General features: G+C 36.5%; 1 long non-coding RNA gene across 3 annotated transcripts; it reads left to right on the top strand.

The window, feature by feature from the left end:
* The first annotated feature begins 230 nt into the window (after positions 1-230).
* On the top strand, positions 231-3,103 carry LOC113308572. Of its 3 annotated transcripts, XR_003339913.1 has the most exons (4): positions 232-502; positions 589-702; positions 1,119-1,777; positions 2,970-3,103. It is a non-coding gene; the product is annotated as an uncharacterized LOC113308572 (long non-coding RNA). The 3 variants fall into 3 exon arrangements; XR_003339914.1 differs by having other exon boundaries at positions 231-702; positions 2,982-3,087; XR_003339912.1 differs by having other exon boundaries at positions 232-702.
* Positions 3,104-5,748: the final 2,645 nt, after the last annotated feature.

A 5,748-nucleotide genomic window follows, 5' to 3' on the forward strand; every position in this document is an offset into this window, starting at 1 on the left:
TTTCGACCTAGTTAGGTCTAATAGTCTGGGACAGCTATTAACACCCATGGGCGTTTTTAGTGATTCTTATCAGACTTTACTGATTGTCCCTTATCCTTGACTGGGCTCCGGGTATCACTCGTCCGCAAAATGATGCTCTTTCACTACTTGATCGGATTGAAGGCTTTCTTCTTGTCTTGCTCTAGATGACTCCAAAGCACGTATAAAACTCAAAAAACAAACATAAGAGATGCAATTCACAAGGATAATAACAAAAAAATAATAAATACTAAATATAAAATTAGGTGTTTTACAACGCCTATCGACCACCTCCTAGTCCACCGTTTTTACGATTCTTTCATCACCTCTATCACTACATCTTATATTTTCAACCAAATCCACCACTATCACCTCCTAAACAATTGGTTTTGATCGATTTCACCAGATTCAATTGCGAAACTCAAATTTAGTGATGAATCAAAGAGAAACTAATCTCCTTAACCTGATCCCGAGCACCAGATTCGTTAGTTTCACTCCGATTTTCAATTGAATTGTGCATGATTTCATTTTTAAACCCTAATTTTGGGTTTCAAATTTGTATTTTTTTAGATGATTATGATGACGACGGTGGTGGTGGCGGCGGAAAATTATGCTCTAATGATAATGGTGGCGGCAATCGAAGAGGATATCGAATTTATGTTCTATTAATTGACGATGGTGGAGGTAGTATTTTTATCTCTTTTTGATTTCGTTTTTGTTTGAGATTTAGGGCTTTTCATAGCTTAATTAGCTTAAAATAGTTTAATACATTAGTGGATTCTTGTTTGTTAGTACCCTAGACGTAAGTTTATGTTAACATTTCGTGTCGTGTAGCTATTATGAATTCTCCTGGATCATTGATTCAAATTTTGTCCAATTGGTTATCATACTGTACAAATTTTTGGTACTTAGATGCATTATTTTTCTCTGTTTCGCAGAATAGTCACGTTAATGCATTGAAAGAGTCAAAAAGCAGTAGATAATGATATGCCTATTTGGACATATTTGATTTTTAATCTTTAACTACTACATTTTTCTATTATACTATGCCACCACAAATGATCTATGAGCAGTTCTGAAATTCTTGCTTTAAATTTTAGGTACTGGTACTTCAAGTTGCTTGTTAAGCGATCAAATTCCAGGCTGGTGTGGTGTTACGGTGGATTGTGTTGAATGGTTAGTATGAACGGTGGTGGATATTGCTGGTGGTGGGAGCTCTCTAAGTGTAGATTATATACTTGGTTAATGTTAGTTCTGTTTTCTTTTTGATTAGTTGGGACTTGAGAACTAGTGATAAGAGCATAAATCTAGTGAAAAGGCTTGAGATGATAATTGGACTTGATTTTTATTATGGTGGTGTGTGGTGGTGGGGCAGTAGTATGTATGGTGGTGGGGTAGTAGCATGTGTGGTAGTGGGGGTGGTTGGTGTTGTGTTTTTGGTAGTGTTAATTGGATTACAGTTCCTTCTTTGTTTGATTTTAAACGGTGATGGAAGAGGTAGAATGTAGTGGATTGCAAGTAATACTAACAGTTCCTATGTATATGCATTTTTCTGTAATGGTAATTGGCAGAGTGGGAAGACCAATAGGAAACTAATAAAGTTGAGCAGCAGTGGGAAGATATGGATTGTAGTTGGAACAAATGAGACGGGAATGTTTATGAATGAAGAGAGTGAAACCGAGGTACATGAGCTTGCAGGTGATAGAGGGAGTAAATTTGTGTTTCCACCACAATAGAGTTGTCCTCGGCTAGTCCACAGGTATATCTAACTTTTGTACTCTTATTCAATTAAAAATGTTGTATATGATCACATTTAGAGGTAAAGTTAATGATGTATGTTGTACTTTCTGATTTAGTAGAATCTCAAGGCATAATTTTGGAAATTACGAGTATAGGACTACTATATCTTTTACTTAATTTGTTTGTTCCGTTAGCAAATATTTGCTTGCAGCATATGAAATGAATAGCCTGTCTCTTCCATTTTCATTTGAAATGCTTAGGGTGTCTTTCTCAGATATTTTAGTGAGATATAGAAATGTAATTGTTTTTGTTGTTTTAATAGATGGGTGCTTTTAGTTCGTTAATTTTTGGGATCAATTTTGGTTGTTGATCCATTTATGGGATCAACTCCCGTTGTTGACCCAATTTTTTATGGGATTAACTACTGTTGTTGATCCATCTATGGGATCAACTCTTATTGTTGACCCAATTTTTTATGGGATCAACTACTGTTGTTGATCCTAATTAGGGATCAACTATTGTTGTTGATACCATTTTTTACATTTTAGAGAGAGATACCCCTAAACTGTTGTTGATCCAATTTTTTATGGGATTAATATAGACGCATCTGAAACAAACATCAAGCATTACCATTTGTCCATGTATATCTCTAGACTTCGATTTTTATGGGATCAACTATTGTTGTTGATTCTATTTATGGATCAACTCCTGTTGTTGATCCCTTTTTTTATGGATCAACTTCTGTTGTTGATTCCATTTATGGATCAACTCCTGTTGTTGATTCCTTTTTTTACGGATCAACTTCTATTGTTGATCCCATTTCCTTAGATTAGTATAATTATGCTTGTAGTTTAAATGCCTGTATTTTATAGATGTAAATTCTTCAAAAGTTGAATTTGTGGTGCAAATGGTAGCATGACTGACTCCATGTCAGCTGATGCGTGTTCGACTCAACCAAGTTCATTCGTTGTTAATTTTTTGTGTCAACTTTAGTTGTTGATTCCATTTACATGGATCAACTTCCATTGTTGATCCAGTTTAGGGGATCAACTACTGTTGTTGATCCCTTAAATTGGTTCAACTTCTATTGTTGATCCTTTTTTTTTTGGATCAACTAATGTTGTTAATCCCCTAAATTGGATCAACTTCTACTAGTAATTCTATTTTTATTTGGATCAACTATTGTTGTTGATACAAAATATCTAAATCAGTGGTGGCGGCAGCAACGAAGGGGGCGACAGCGGCAGTGGGTGCGACGACGGCGGTGGTGGCGGCGACGGTGTAGTAGTGGTGGTCCTGGCGCGTGGTGGCGTTGGCGGACTGGCGGTGGTGGCGGCGGTGGCGATGTCAGTGGTGGTGGCGGACTGGTGGTGGTGGTGCAATGGTGGTGGAGTGATGGCGGCGGTTGGTAGGTGGTGGTTGGTAGGTGGTGGTTGAAGGTTGGTGATTGAATGGTAGTTGAATGTTGGTGGTTCCGGTGGTGGAGTGTGGTGGTGGCACAGGTGAAGTGGTAGAGGAAGAAATTTACTCCATTTATGAAATGAAGGAAAATATTGTGTGAATGAGGGTATTAAAGTAATCTAATTTTAAATGGATAAGGTTATTAAAAAGTAGGGACATATTTATTATTGTATAAGGATATATTTATTGGGTGTCAAAAGGAGGGACATATAAATAATGTACTCAAATTATTATTTTTAAGTATATCCCTTTTTTTTTGTAGAAAAACTTAGACCGAAAACAGAATCTAAGAAGAGAACAAGATGGAGCTAGTAGCTATTGAAGTACTACTCCTATGAGTAAAATTCTTACGGTTCATAGCTAATCTAAATGAATCCAAATTTTGAAGGCTATGAATTATTTTAAGTCTAACTAAAACAAGAAAATGATATGAAAGCTTTGATCATTGTCAGCATTTTCTTCTCTTCTACTTCTTTCATGGTAATTGAGGTGGATTGTGCCTTGGGCTGCACGATGGTGTAGCATTGTGAAACGTACTAGAATTTCTATGGATTCAGCCTGAATTTTAACATAAGTGCTGCAATCCCTTGACCCACTCAAAGGATAAGTCTGCTCCTCCTATTACTCCCCATTGTCCATTGTGTCATAAATATCCTCTAGCCTAAATGGTGTTTCGTGCAAAATCCGAAGTTGTAACAACAGTGAAATAAACCAAGGTTTCAGGGTCTTGAAAGGTGCAAATTTTGATAATTATGCCAAAGGCCCCTCTTTGGTCATTTTCAAGAGAGTAATGACAGTGTCTTCAGTGTTAAGAAAGTAAATGGCAGTATCATCATTAGGTATACATACTCCCATAATCCTCATTGTGAAGAACAAAATTAAGGATATGGTTTTGTATGTGATGAACTCTGCTATGTTTACAAAGATGTTGTTGGATACTGAGAGTAGTGTGTCTGGCATTTAGCTGAGTGTGGTTGAAAATGTAATCACACCTAGCTTTCCAGATGTACCACCAGGCAGTTGCATAAATGTTGCTAATAGTGTTAGTTGATCCAGAAATGAACCAAGAGTTTAACCAGTCCATGAAGTTTGTGTTGCAATCAAACTTTCCATGAGATGGTCCAAGCAACAAGTGCCAGATTGAGGTAGAAGCAGAGCAATTTAGGAACATGTGTATCATAGTTTCCTCCCTATTATTGCATAATTTGCAGATGGGATCAATGTAGTTTATAATGCTACCGGTTTTAGCATTATTGGGAAGAACTCCATCGGCACATCTCCATAAGAAAATCTGAATCACAAGTGCAATGTCCATGTTCCACAAAGCTTTTCAGTTGCTGGTCTGGACACCATTACTATAGAGATTTTCCATTTTGGATTTGTATAGAGACTTGACTGTGAAATCTCCAGATTCAGTGAGATTCCAAAGGATTTGATCCTCTTCTCCTGGGTGAAGAGCAATTTAAAGAATGGCCTGAGCAGTAGCGGTGTTAAACCAAGTATTGATCAGAGGAAGATTCTCAACCATAATGAGATCAACTGGGAAATTAGAAGGTTTAGGAACTTGAGAAGATATTGTAGGAATCCAAATATCCTCCCAAATTTTGTTTTTCTTAACATCTCCAATTTTCCAAGAGCTATGATCTTGGATGTTGTTGATGCCTTTCAGAATGCCTTTCCATATCCAAAAATCTTTCCCTCTTTAAGTTTAGTATCCGTGTTGAGAAAATTTATGTCAAGGAGATATTTAGCATCCATGAGATGGTACCAGAGGGAGTCTTTGTCTTTCTCCAATCTCTAACCAATTTTAGTGATCATAGAACTATTGAAGTGTTCCATATTCATGAATCCTAAGCCTCCAGGTTTCACAGGATTTGGTATTATTGCCAGAGAACATGATGGCAATGTTATTGGAACCATTTCAGGAGGTTTAGGGATTGCTTCTAGTTATATAGATAAATCTTTTTCAGTAATATCGGCTATTGAACGGGCAATAAAACAGCAATGTGACAAAATTATTATCAGAGCAGATTCAAAATCAGTGATAGCAGACCTCCAAGAAGGAACAATTCCATGGTGCTTTAAAACAAGATGGATCAAGGCTGAAAACAACTTAAGTCAAATTTGCTATGAACATTGTTATAAGGAAACTAATTTTTCATCTGACAGTCTAGCTAAGAAGGGAGCCCATTTGCAGATGGGAGAAGTTGAACATCATGTTGGAAGACCAGCTCACTTGATTACAATAGAAATGCCAAATAGAAAATATTATAGAGTTTGTTAGTTGTTTCAAATTTTTGTAATTCTTTTATTGTAATTTTGGTTTTCCTTTTTTTGTAAAACACTTTAGCTTCTTGATATAATAAAAATTGGAGATTCAGCAAAAAAAGAATCCTAAGCCTCCCATGTCCTTGGGCTTACACATCCAGCATTTTGGATAATAGCTTTTAGGGTTGTCTAAGCATTTTCCCCATAAGAAATCTCTTTGAAGCTTATTGAGGTCTGACAAGTTTGTTTTGGAAGTTTGAA

This window comes from Papaver somniferum, chromosome 9 (assembly GCF_003573695.1).
Source record: "Papaver somniferum cultivar HN1 chromosome 9, ASM357369v1, whole genome shotgun sequence".
Taxonomy (NCBI): Eukaryota; Viridiplantae; Streptophyta; class Magnoliopsida; order Ranunculales; family Papaveraceae; genus Papaver; species Papaver somniferum.